Genomic DNA, 14280 nt, shown 5'->3' with positions numbered 1-14280 from the left:
TACATTGGTTTGAATTCAAGATTACTCCTAAAACAATCCACCACCACCACCAAGTAGGAAGAAAAAGGTCACAGTGACAGCTAGAGGTGTGGAACTCTCACAAATCCCTAGGTATACCCTAGGAGTGTGTCACTAGGAAACATTTTAAGTCACAGAATTTGAATCACTGTCAAGATCCATATCTCCACCTGCTTATATTACAGCTATTTTTGTCTCCAACGTAGATTGTGACTCCATAAAGAATAAACTTTATGTCTTATTCATATGTATTACTATGGAGCTAGCCTAGTGCCCTGTACACAGTAGAGACCCAGTAAAGTTCTCATGAATTGAATTAGAGGTGAAAAACATGTAGTGGCACAACTAATATATAGAAATGAATATTCTTTTTATTGGACAAGGCAGAATATATATATATATATATATATATATATATATATATATATATATATATGTATGTCCATGCATGTAGGTTGATTAATCTACTATCAACATAGAATCAAACTCCAAACCAAACTAAAGGGCTATAAAGTGATTTTTCTTTCTAAATTGTTATAGAGATAAAATAATTTAAAACAAAACTAGATTTTCCCACCAACAAAAGGGATATTTGCCGTGGGTTGAGGCTGGCAGTGATGGGCCTAATCTCAAACTAGACATAGATGCTGAGTTGTAAAAGGGACCTTGAAAGGCAAATAGTAGAGGAAAAGTCAACCAACTAAAACATGGGACAGGTAACAGGAGCAGCCCAGAAAAGTGATTAGCATTGATGTAAATACACATTAGCACCTCCTACTGGACTTTAATACCATTAATATGCATGTATGTGTGTGTATATACACCTGTGTACATGCAGGTATACATGCATACATACACATAGCAACAGACAGATGAAGAGAGAGGCTCACATTCAGAACTGGGTCTATCTGGCCAAGGGTAACAAGACCACCTATGTAGATCTGGCCTTTAGAAGGGCTCCAATCTGGGAAGAAGAGAGACTGTAGAAAAAGTTTATCAAAATAAAGAAATGCTTCATTCCCAGAGGAAATGAAATATGAAGACATGTAGTCAAGCACAAAAAAGTAAAGCAGCTGTCCCAGCTACTCCAAGTTGGATACAGAGCAAGAGCTTGTTCAGTGAATCAAGACAGAAATCATTAACTTAAACTGAAGAAAACTAGGCAGAGCCAGACTTGAAGCAAAATTGTTAAAATGTTAAAATTTCTCACGTCTCCTTTTTTCTCTTTCAGTGTCTTTCTCATCTTTTTCTCTTTTTTTTCCTTATCTTCAATAGGAAAGGGAGATATTGTACAAATTAAGGTCACAAATAACAAAACCATAACATTATGTAAATAATGACAACAGACAAGTAATGATGGGAACAATAATCATCCCAGACAACGGAGTCTAGGGAAACTATTGCTATTGTGCACAAAACCAGATGCTTATCTTTCAGGCATTCAAAGCAAAACGGGAACATAATAGGATACATAGCTCTCAATAGCTAATAAGTAGAAAACCAAATGATCAGAAAAGAGATATTTCCCTAGCTCTGAAATCTGAGAAGAAATATTTCATGAATCTACATTGAAACTTTTTAAAACCACGCAGATAGTATTGTAATAAGGTCTTTCAGGAGGAAAAAAAAAAAAGATATAAAGAAACTTTGGATAAATAATGAATTCATAGAAATAAGACAGAAAAAAATCAGCAATGCAAGTGAAGATGAGACATATAAGACTAAAGGAAACCGGCAGGAATAAATAATTACATAAGGTAAAGAAGCACAAAGAAGATAAAAGTGGTAGAATCATTTTCACAATTGAACTGGACGTGACAAAATACAGATTTTAAAATGATATAAAATCCTTGGACCAATATCTGTCACAGTAAATGTCTACATTTTCCCTAGGAATATATTCCTCATTTTATATAGGTCTCTCTGGCAAAAATCATTGTTTCAGAATTATTATTTTTAATGTAGAGGCTACTAAGTTAAAATTTCAGCTATTTTATAAAAATTCATTATGTTATCTTTCAACATCTTGCTTAAAAAGATTGCTCTGTTCTGAAATGACATTATTTTGTAGAGTTGATCTTTTGCTAATGTGAAGATGTAGGTGGAGGAACATAGGGTTTTTTGGTTTTTTGTTTTTTTAATTAATTTATTTATTTTTGGCTGCGTTGGGTCTTCCTTGCTGCGTGCGGGCTCTCTCTAGTTGTGGAGAGCAGGGGCTACTCTTTGTTGTGGTGTGCAGGCTTCTCCTTGCGGTGGCTTCTCTTGTTGTGGAGCACAGGCTCTAGACGCATGGGCTCAGTAGTTGTGGCTCGTGGGCTCTAGAGCATGGGCTCTAGAGTGCAGGCTCAGTAGTTGTGGCACACGGGCTTAGTTGCTCTGCGGCATGTGGAATCTTCCCGGACCAGGGATAGAACCCTCGTCCCCTGCATTGGCAGGCGGATTCTTATCCATTGCACCACCAGGGAAGTCCAGGAACATAGGTTTTGGAAATAGATGGGTTTGGGTTTGAATTCAGCCCTTCGACTTATTGGCTGTTTGACCTTGAGAAAGTTAGCCAGCCCTTGGCCTTTTAAATTTACAATATGATGTAAATAACTCCTATATCTCTGAGTTGTTTTTATTGTTAAATGAGATCATGTATATAATGTTCCCAGCAAGTTTCTAGGCAAGTATTAGATAGATAATACTGCTCTGCTCTGATGGGCTTTGGACTCCCTACCTTAAATAGGTAAATGAAATACATTTGTATCAGGTACTGACTATACTGCTGAATTGAATGAATAAGCATTTTCAGAACTCTAATGGAAAACTGATGAATTCATAAAAGTGCTAACAAAAGATCAAGATGAAAAAAAAATATTAATTACATGGGACTGAATGAACTGATGAGGATGATTATAATTTTTGTGACTTTCTGTTTGAATAAAAAAAAAAAATCCCACAAGGACTCAGAGGCAAAAAAAAAAAAGAAACCCTCAAAGGAAAGTATTTCCTAAATATTTATACAATGAAAACAACCTTAAGAAAATAACTCTATGTCTATAGTTTTTAAATTATTTCACATTCAACAGTTCAATCAATGAATATCTATTAAATATGAAAGGCATCTTGCTGGGTAATATATGTACTAAAATAAATTGTAACTGCTTCCCCAACAGTCTAATGAAGGACAGACATATTTAACTGAATATTGAATATTAGCCAAGTTCCGAGGAAGACACATGAGGCTGTGGAAGGTAGGACAAATGGGAAATTTTATAGTAGTTCCAGAAAGGGTAAGGAAATAATCATGAAGGTTCCTGATCAGCTGTACCTTTAAATATTCTGAGTATTAATAAATGTATGCGGCACTGTAATGATTTTTGCCTCCCATGAAATAATATTTCTTCTCAACAGGATTTCAGTGATTTTATCCTAAGAAATTCATAAGTACCAGGATTCTTCAGTACAAAATAAGCAATATTTATACCCCTGCAAGTTTAACTTCAGTTTTCCCAAATCAAATTGGAGGTCTGATCTCTCCTTTTCTAATAAATACAAATCAAATTTAGTCATTTTTTTTATCCTTGCTCTACCACCTGAGACCCACCGGTTTCATAGAGGATTTTTTTTTTCATTAAAATAAATCTCTGTAATACGACAACCACACTAGTTTAGTTCTATAAAATTATCTTAAGGTTTTTTTATGATTTATTTTGTTACGTAGAAGTTATTTCAAGATTATGGTTTATCTCAAGATACCGGTAAAATTTTTCTTATAATTGTTCAAGTGATTTTTTTTTAATTTCAAAAAATGTCTCTCATAATATTTGTAATTACTTTCCGACAGAGTATATAACTTGCCAGTGAACCAAGGTGGGCTGCAGAAAAGTAATTTCTCCAACTCACTTACTATCGCTTCCCACGGTTCGCCTGAGTTGTGTAAGGCTAGAGTCCTGCAGTTAGTTCAAAGGCTGGCTGGTCTATTGCAGAATTATTCTTGAAGTTTTAAGTGTTGAAGTGGAAGTAACAGTACATTCTAGGTTAGGCCACACAAACCAATTTCACTAAGGGAATGGAAAACTAATTCTAATGGAAAACCAAAATGATATTTTTCGCCATTCATATGTTCAGCAAATATTTATTGAACATTGCTATATGCCAGGCCCTGTTTTACTTGCTGGGGAAATATCAATGAGCAAAATGGACAAAGTTCTCATCCTCCAAGAGCTTACATTCTGCTGGGGAGATATTTATAAACCAGGGCCAACTCATCCATTACGTACAGAGCCTAAGGCCCATGGTACTTCTAAGGGACCACAAAAATGTTTTAATTTATTTTAAAACCAGAAGAAAAATATGAATGTTATAATAATGCATCCATCCTGGATTGTATTTTTCTTTATACCAATGCATCCATAAAACATAATTGAAAATATTTTTTATGGAGGAAGGGGACTATTAAAGCAAAAGTGCCTTGAGATCACAGAAGTTATATTGTAGACCTGTAATAAACACAAGTGAACAAGTAAATTATGTGGTATATTGGAGAGTGAGAAGTTCTGTGGAGAAAAAAAAAGGAAGTGTGGTAGAGTGTGGGATAAGACTGTTTGAAATTTTAAATAGAGGTTAGAGAAAGCATCACTGAGAAGCAACAGTTGTGCACAGACCAGAAGGAAGTTAGGCAAAAAGCAGTGCAGACCTCTAGGTGAAGAGCGTTCTAGGTGCAAAGATAAGCAGATGCAAAGCCCTGACATAGGGGTGTGCCTGGAATGTGGACAAGCAACAGAGAGGCTATTATGGCTGCAGCAAAGTGATCTCTGGGGAGAGGAGCTGAAGATCAGGCTGTGGAAGTGTCGGGAGTCAGACTGTATAGTGCTTTGCAGGCCACTTCAGACTTCTCTGAGTGATAAGGGAACAACCAGAGGATTTAAGGCAAGGCTACTGTTAGGAGTTAAATTGAGTACCTAAAAAGTTATATTGATGTCCTAACCCCAGGTACTTGTGTCTTTGATCTTATTTGGAAATAGGGTCTTTGTAGATACAATCAAGTTAAGATGAGGTCAATAGGGTGAGTCCTAATCCAATATGACCATTGTCCTCATAAGAAAAGGAAAACACCATGTGAAGACACAGACACACAGGGAGAATGCCATGTGATGACAGAGGCTGAATTTGGAGTGACGTACCTGCCAACTGTGGAAGGCCAAGGATTGATGGCCACCATCAGAAGCTAGGAAGAGGCAAGGAAAGATTCTATCCAGAGTTTCAAAGGGATCACAGCTCTACTGACATCCTGATTTCCAGCTTCTAGTAGAATTGTGAGACAATAGACTTCTGTATCTTTAAGTTACCCAGTTTGTGGTACTTTGTTACAGTAGCTCTAGGAAACTAACACAGTCACTTTGTTCTAACAGCATGTCTCTGGCTGAGTGTCAAAAATAAACTATAGAAAGGGCATGGGTAGGAACTAGGAAGCTATCTTAGGTCAAGTGTCCTGGGAAGCAGATTCTAAGACGGAGAATTGCAAACAGAAGGTTCATCCAGAAGTGCTCTCAGAAACAATACAGGGTGAGAATGGGGTTGTGGTGGGGGGAATGAGGGACTCAGAGCTGGACAGAGGGAAGAGTGGAGCTCATAGAGCACTCGGGCAATTCAGTGGGGGTTCACTGAATGTGAGATGGTCCTTCAGAGGCAACTTGAAGTAGGAAATGGGCCTACCATAAGTATCCCTGTGAAAGACAGGTATTGAATTAGGTTCCTGGGGAGGGAACATAATCTTGAGTAAGACATCTCCCTTCAGCAAAGGGAGGGAAATATTTGAGGAACTCATCTGTGAGCAGCTTACATTCTTCAGGCTGTGGAAATGAATACTTGGTCCTGGGAGAAGGAATATGCAAGGTGCGTCATAACATCTCCAGAAGAGGATACTACAATGATAGAAGAGAGATTCAAACAGCATGGGAAAACATGGGAATCAGAGTACAGTGCATGGAATTCTGTGTATATAAATGGTGTAGTCTGTGGTGTGTGTGTGTGTGTGTGTGTGTGTGTGTGTGTGTGTGTGTGTATCCTAGCAAGGATCTTCCATTTGCATAGCCCTCTAAATTTATAATATACGTAATTTGGTGGCCACATTAACCTTGTAATGCAGGTAGGACAGATATTTTAAAATTCTAATTTTTCCAATAGCGAAAATAAAGCCTAGAAATATCAACTGACTTGCCCAATACTCAGGGAGTTAATGGTAAGGACAAGACTGAAAATATGGTCTTCTGAATCCATGTCCTGTGTTATTTGTACCATGTCATATGGCCTAAATATTACTTCAGTTATGTGGCAGTGATGGTACTACACAATTCTGAATATTCTTTTACACTTTGCTATATTTCAATACCACCAAGAGAGTGTGTGGCAAGAACTGCATAGCTGTTTATCAGACTCACAACAATTTCTTCCTGGATCCAAAGCTAGACCACATTTGCCAACCTACTTTAGAGTTAGTGTAGCCATATGACTGAGTTCTTGTGAATGGAATCTGAGCTGTGATAAAGATCATGCAGGCCCATAAATAAAATGCTAAGAAATCATCCCCACGGTCTGCCCAGTGCAATGGCAAAAGCCATGTGTTAAAGATGGAGGAGTGTCCATTAGCCTGGATCTCTGAAAATTCGAAAGGAACAAAGATGCCTGTATACTAGCCCCTCCGCCCCCCTTCAGTTTAGATTCCTAATCCAGGGTTTTCTTAACCATTAGAGAATCGGAAACACAGTATGCATACTTTAGTGCAAGATGTACAGTATAGACTTGGAATTTTATTTCATGACATTTCACATAAGTATAACTAATATATCTTATTAAAATATAAATTGAATAACCTATGGTAAGACTATACCAAGCTGTTGACATATATACATTTAATCTTTTCACCATTTTGTGATAAAATTATTATTTTATTTTTCTTATTGTTAAATCCCTGAGAGACAGCTTGGAATAACATAACTAACTAATGAACTAATAAATAAATACTTGAGATTTAAACCATTCTAACTTGAAAACACACCAGAGAAGGAGGTAAATTTTCTCTACTCCAGTGTTCATATTTTAAAAATTGCAGGGAAGGGGCTTCCCTGGTGGCGCAGTGGTTGAGAATCTGCCTGCCAATGCAGGGGACACGGTTCGAGCCCTGGTCTGGGAAGATCCCACATGCTGCGGAGCAACTAGGCTCGTGAGCCACAATTACTGAGCCTGCGCGTCTGGAGCCTGTGCTCCGCAACAAGAGAGGCCGCGATAGTGAGAGGCCCGCGCACCGCGATGAAGAGTGGCCCCCGCTTGCCACAACTAGAGAAAGCCCTCGCACAGAAACGAAGACCCAACACAGCCATAAATAAATAAATAAAAGAACGTGAATTTCTTAAAAAAAAAGACCTGGGACCATGTCTCAAAACAGAAATTATTAAAAAAAAAAAAAAAAATTGCAGGGAAGGACTCTAAATAGCCCGGCTTAAGTCATACGGCCATCTATAACAAATCACTGGGTAGAGCTGATTACAATACGTGATTTGGCCTGGATCATCTGCTTTCCCTATGTGGGCTGGGTACCACAAAGGGCAGATCCTTACCAATATATAACGTGCAGAGGAAAAGGACACCAAGGAGTAGGCAGGCTATTTCCAAAGGTAGGAAGAGGGAAATGACCAGACAAAATCCATTGATGACTGTGACAAAGTAATATGGGCTTCATAAAAAAGGGGACTGTACTATAACACCTCAAGGGCTGTTTTCCAGAAACTAGGTACAGAAATGTAGCTGGATCTTAGGAAAGAAATAGAACCCAGGTCCAGAAAGCCATCTAAAATCTCTCTGCATTTCATGTAGGCTCTTCTCTGTGCATGTGTTTTATGCTCCTTTCTGCAGATTATCATTCTCTTCACTTTTGTTGGGTGCCTAAAGGCAAGTTCAACTGATGATAGACTAGTCCAGGTTTTCCATCAAATGTAAACCATCTCTGATTCTTGAATTAAAATGGCAGGGAAGGGCTTCCCTGGTGGTGCAGGGGTTGAGCGTCAGCTCGCCAATGCAGGGGACTCGGGTTCGAGCCCTGCTCTGGGAAGGTCCCACATGCCGCGGAGCAACTAGGCCCGTGAGCCACAACTACTGAGCTCTGCGCGTCTGGAGCCCGTGCTCTGCAACAACAGAGGCCACGATAGTGAGAGGCCCGCGCACCGCGATGAGGAGTGGCCCCCGCTTGCCGCAGCTAGAGAAAGCCCTTGCACAGAAACGAAGACCCAACACAGCTAAAATAAATAAATAAATAATAAAAATAAAAGGAATTCCTTTAAAAAAAAAAAAAAAGAGGCAGGGAAAAGAGGGCCATACCACAGCTTGGAAGCTAACATGGCCTATTGAGGGAAAGAAACAATGACTCTCTCAACCCCAATTCTAATTTCCCTGGGAAAAAGACTTGATTATCCTGCTAATCAAGCAACTTACCTCCTTCTTTTCCTGATCCTATGAACTGTAACCAAGGAGGAAGGTTCTCATTGTAAAAACTTGCATTTAGGATCTCTACCAATGTTGGCAGAGGTTTAGTAAGATAAACTTGTCTAAATGGTGTATTCTACTGAATGTTCAGCCTTGAGAAAGATATTATACTGTCTGAATCTTAGTATCGTTATTAATAAAGTAGAAATAATACCTATGTTGCTGGTTTCTTGGGAGGATTAGGCCTTGCCCATAGAAGGTGAGGGTCATTACACTAAAGGAGTTGTAGCATAAAATTAACCTACATAAAAAATTAGTCATACTTTATTTATTTTGAACAAAAAAACATATTTTCTCCGGGCTTGATAGCTAATTAGATGATTTCCAAGCTCTTTTCCAGTTCTTTAATGCAAGTGATTTTTTTCCAGTGGACGCTAAACCATTAGCCAAAAAAAGAGTGCTTTAAAAGCAAGAGATTTGCTAATATCTCAAGGCTGTTCCAAAGCATGCCATAGCATAAAATTATTTCAGAAGGGTTCAATTTGTTTTGAGCAATGGCACCTCCCCTAGTCAAGGTGACTAATTTAAATTTGGTAGCTCTCATTTAGATGTATAAATTCTATTAATATATAATCTTAATAGAATGATAGATATATTAATATTAATCAGACATAATGTAACAGATACATCTTATGTATTTTATAACATATATCATATAACACTTGGCTTGAATTATTTCATTCACCAAACATTTATTGAATATCTTATTGACTATCTAATATGATCCTGAGCACTGTATTTTAAAGTAGGCAATAATTATTCTTCTTCCTACCACTCTTCATTTTGCTTTTATAAGAAAATAGGTGAGGTGTATGGTTGAAGCAGATATCAGAAATGAGAAAATCATCTAACTGGGAGCACTGCAAAAATAATATGACCAACATTCCAAGAAGAATAATTCAATATGCCTTCTATGAGCTCAGCTTTCAGGAAAATCCAGCAGGCAATCTTATAAGGAACCTAATTTCCTAGATATCACCACCATAACACAGACTGTATATTAACACTATATAACAACATGTCCATGCAGAATTTTCCCTTTGTGTACATATTATTTGTGAGTTTAGATACAGATGCAAAAGAAAAAGGCATTTCTGATTAAGGCTAGCAGTATTTTTAAAATCTGATTGCTTTCTCCAGGAAAATATTGTACTATGTCATGTTTAGACAGCACCATGTAGCAGAAAATGTGGCCATGAATAGCATCCTCCACCATCAAGGATGTTGAGACCCTTTGCATAGTATAGTCTGAAAACTCCTAGGAAAGGATTCTGGTTAGCCAAGTTTGGGTCAGCTCCCTTTGCCTGGATCAAACATGGCCAAGGGACAGGGACAAAAGTATGGACAAAGCCTCCTCATACTTACATGTACAGGAACCACGCTCAGAGAAGAGGGAGTAATTATGAGTCCGGTATCTCCTATTGGTGTCTACTATAGTCTTAAAAGAACAGGGTTGAGGAGCAGAGCCCAACAGGGTAGCAATATTCTACAAAGGAACAGAGTCTTACCCTTCTGTTCCAGGCCACAACAATCATTATTAAATATCTGGTTGACCATGATATTTTCATTTGTAACATATAAGCACATTTGCCTTTTCAAGAGGGAGACCTTAAGAAAACAGTGTTGGGTTTTTGAATATTTTCATATTTCTAGAGTCTGGAATCTAGACATTGTGATGTGATATTTTTAAGGCAACTATGTTTATATGAGTGCTGAGTACTTCTCCAAGAACCAGTGTTCTATTGTTAACATTTACAGCAAGTGGCTTAAAGCATTTGGTGTTCAAGCTAATTTAAAGTTATGAAAGGTAATTTAATTGTGGGATCTAAGACAAAGTAGCTGGGATAGTTACAGAAAAAAAAGAAGCTTGTTGTTCCTTTCATAGTCATCCAGAACTGGCATGCATATATGCAAACATTACAGAAATTATGAAAAGGAGTAGAAAGAGACTCTTCCATTGAAAAGAAAAGTCAGGATATTAACAAAATGTTAAACACTTAATTAGGAGAAGCTGTTTATAAAAAATATCTAGATCTAGATTTACTTTATCTAGATCTATAGATAAATTTCCAGGTCATTTAGAATGTAGAATACACAGATCCTCTTTTGGATTGAAAAAGAGTAAGGGTGAATTGCTTGAATCAAGGTGAGAATAGATGATACCAAATCATCAGGGATATATAACCTGGGTAAGATTTTACAATCTTTTAAAATAGGTCCTTTGATGTACATCCCAAGGATTAGAGAGCATCACTGGATACTTCTTAGAATTAAACTATCCCTTAGTCAGTCAAATATGTTCTGATCATATATATATAATCTACACTTGAGTCATTATTCTGGTGAACCCAAGACCCCTTGGAATTCTAATCATACCATGGCAAACTAGGAATCTGAGTATTAAGCTTTGCTGCCTGCTTTGCAGGTGTGATTTACCCCTGATTACCTTGATTTGTCAGTGTATCTAGGCCCAGTAGCATTTAAGATTGTAACTGCTGATAATAGATTATTAGGGAGTATTTTTCCCAATGACAAAAGCTAGGTAATTTTGTGAAAGTTTACGTCTGGTTGAAGTAGAAGGTCATTTCATTGAAGGTGGCATTGTCTACTGTCTGTAGTAGGGATTCATTTAGTTACTAAAAACCTGAAGTATGCAAAGCTCAGCCCAGGGTGGTGCACAATGTCAAGTCACAGGCTGAGGAAGAATTAAATCGTTAAAGAATCCTGATTTTCAGTTGGACTCATGACTGCCTGGAATAGTCAACATTTCTTTTTATCCTTGTAGCTAAGTGTTACCAGCTCACCATTTCTGAGGATTAAATGAATGGGCAAATGGTGTGTGCAACTTCAGGAAAATGTCTCTGGGTGTGAGTATGCCTTTCTTTTCCTCCTTTTCTTCTCTGCTCCTGCAATGTAGGCATTCCCCCCCACTAACTGAATAACTACCAATTCCAATCAGGTAAGGGCATTTACTGAGTATGCAAAAACAAGATATCTTACATACTTACTTCCCTTATATAACAATTACAACTGAGGTGTGTATCACTATACAAAATCCTTGTCCATACCTCTGTTTATTTCTGTAGAAGTGATATCTGTAAATAGAAACTGTGGATTAATGACATATATATTCTATAAGGCAGTTGACATAATTTCAGCTTTCTTTCCAGAAAAATTGTGTCAGTGTACATCACTAGCATAGAGGCAGGCCTGTCTCAGTACACTTTTGTTAGAGTTTAGTAGTCGGGAACTGCTATTTTTCAGCTAATTTCATGAGTGAAACATGAAACATGATGGATCTGGTAATTTTATACATTTTTTATATAATTATAAAATTATAGTTAATTTTATATATTTTTATGTATTGGATTTATATTGGCAGAACATTTTTCCTTTCGTTTATTGGCCATTTGTATATTTTTTGTGAACATTTTATCCATGTTCTTTTCCTAACTTACGTGTGTTGGAGATTTTAGTATATTAATTATTAATTTGAAAAAATCCTTTGGTCAGGAAATTTTTTAAATTATTAAAACATTTTAATTGTGGTTATCTTATTTGATTGGCTACTCAGCTTTTTTAAAAAATTGGGGGAGGGGTTCTTTTCCATTTTATAAATATTGATTTTTTTCAATTTTAATGGAGTTGAAGTCGACAGGTGATCTTTTTTAAAAACCACTCTAGCGCACAGAGCTACCATGTATAATAGCATCTTTGCTCAAACATCATCTGCTATACTATCTTGTCCCTGAGTAGAAGGTGTTAAATATAGTTGGGTAGCAAAGAGGGCACAGTATTTTATTTGAGTGTATTTTTGTGGAAGGCTCACCTTAGAAAAATATTGGCAAGAGTCATGGATTTCCTGGCAATGGAGTATTGACACTTTGTATCTTAAATCAAATAGAGAAGACTATGCCCATCAGATTAAAAATGATTTGGAAGCATGAAGTTTGAACCTAAAATACAGGTAGCTGCTGTAAAAATTGCTACCTTGACATTTGATTAAGTTGTATAAACCTATTCTTTTCTTTCCACTGCTTTTATTTAACCATCAGTTATTTTTATTCACTTTCTTTTTCCTTCTTGGTTCTTTTTCCCTCATTATTCTGTTTGTAATTTTGCTTATTTGTAGTCAACTCCTCTGTGGTGAATACTTTTAATTATTTATTTAACTCAATATGCTTACTTTTCAGTTAATATATTTCATATTTTGATAAATATATTAATTATATATTGAAATTTTATTCCTTTCACATATCCTACCAGACCTGCCATATTGTGATAAGTCTGATTCTAAAAATTGGTCTATAGGTGCTGTTTATTTATATTTCTGCTGCTACCACTAATAACATTTAATATCTATATAGCACCTTTCATTCTATATTCTATTATCTTATTAGTTTTCTACATATATACATTTGGGAGATGAATTGAGTAGTTTCCATTTTGCCTCCTTTACAAATAAGAGCCTCTTGTCACAATTGGCTGGAGTCTACTCTTTCCAAAATTATTTAAGTAACAAGTGACTCCAGATGTCAGTTTATATTTTATTTAAGTACTCAGGGGAATTCATAGATGTCCCATATTAGGCAAATTCAAGTAGCCTAACTTGAGCCTGTGAACATTTAGTTGGTCAGAATTCAGCAATATCATTAAATCTCTTTCCCATTTTTTTAAAAAATAAAAAGAATTATAACGTGCAAAATATTGTGGATACAGATTAATCTTATGTTATACAGATGATTAAAATTTGTAATTTAGATTCCAGGAAGATCCTATAATGTGAAGAGGCATAGAGACAAGCAACTAATAACTTTAAAAGAACAAGAAAAAAGCAGAATGAAATAGGTGTTCTGTAGAGATACAATCAAAGGGACTATAATGGAAGGGGTGATTATTTGGAATGGGGTTGGTAAGAAAAGGATTTTTGGAGCAGTTGGTACTGGAATTGAGCTTTGAAGACTGAATGAGATTTTGACAGTCACTGGTACTGGGTATGGTCTGTTAAGTCGAATGAGGTTTTATGTTCTTCATATGTTGACTCTACCTCCCTAAGAACTGGGAGAGCATTAGACCATTCTGAATATATTATATACATTCAAATATAATTTGGATATAATGTGCTTGTTGGATGCATATAATAAATCTTAGTTTCTCCTGTAATGGTAACCCGAATGTATTGATATAGAAAATAACACCTTAGCCATTTCAGATTATGAAATTTTAGAGCAGGACAAGACCTTAGAAATTACCTACTTAACCCTCTCATTTACAAAGAAGGCAGAAAGGGGTTCAGTAATTGACCAAGGTCACTCAGTTAACTTGAACAGACTTTTCCTCTATCACAAGGCATTGCTTTGGAATCGGCACCTTTCTGTATCCATTATGGTAATTTTTATCGATGTAAAATAAAGTCACTGAATCCCCACATCCGATTATCAGAAGGCACTTTAACGGCTGCAATGAACTTGCACGCTGAGGTAAGTTTGAAGGAACATAAAATGGACCAAAGGCAGAAAACGCACTGGGACTCGGTACCTGCATAATGAAAATATGGAATAATCTGTACCTGTAAAAAGAGACACTGGCAGTACTTTCAATCTGACGTCGCTTACTCACCTGGGGAGGAATGAAGGAGGAAGAGAAGAGGGGAGAGAGGGAGGGGGGAAAGAAAGAGAGAAAGAGGGGAGAGGGAAGAGGGAAGGCTAAGGGGTGGGGGGGCGGGAAGAGGGAAGGCTA

At 36.9% G+C, this 14280-nt stretch overlaps 1 long non-coding RNA gene across 1 annotated transcript; it reads right to left on the bottom strand.

The window, feature by feature from the left end:
• Positions 1-4126: 4126 nt before the first annotated feature.
• Positions 4127-14243, bottom strand: LOC309661913. Its single transcript, XR_014264364.1, has 2 exons — positions 7487-14243; positions 4127-7122 (listed from the first exon to the last, which is right to left on the bottom strand). It is a non-coding gene; the product is annotated as an uncharacterized lncRNA (long non-coding RNA).
• Between the last annotated feature and the right edge of the window lie 37 nt (positions 14244-14280).

The sequence above is a fragment of the Balaenoptera physalus genome, assembly GCF_965194825.1.
Source record: "Balaenoptera physalus genome assembly, chromosome: 5".
NCBI classification, from domain to species: domain Eukaryota; kingdom Metazoa; phylum Chordata; class Mammalia; order Artiodactyla; family Balaenopteridae; genus Balaenoptera; species Balaenoptera physalus.
Note: the sequence above shows the minus strand (reverse complement) of the source record. Positions and strands in the feature narration are given on the sequence as shown.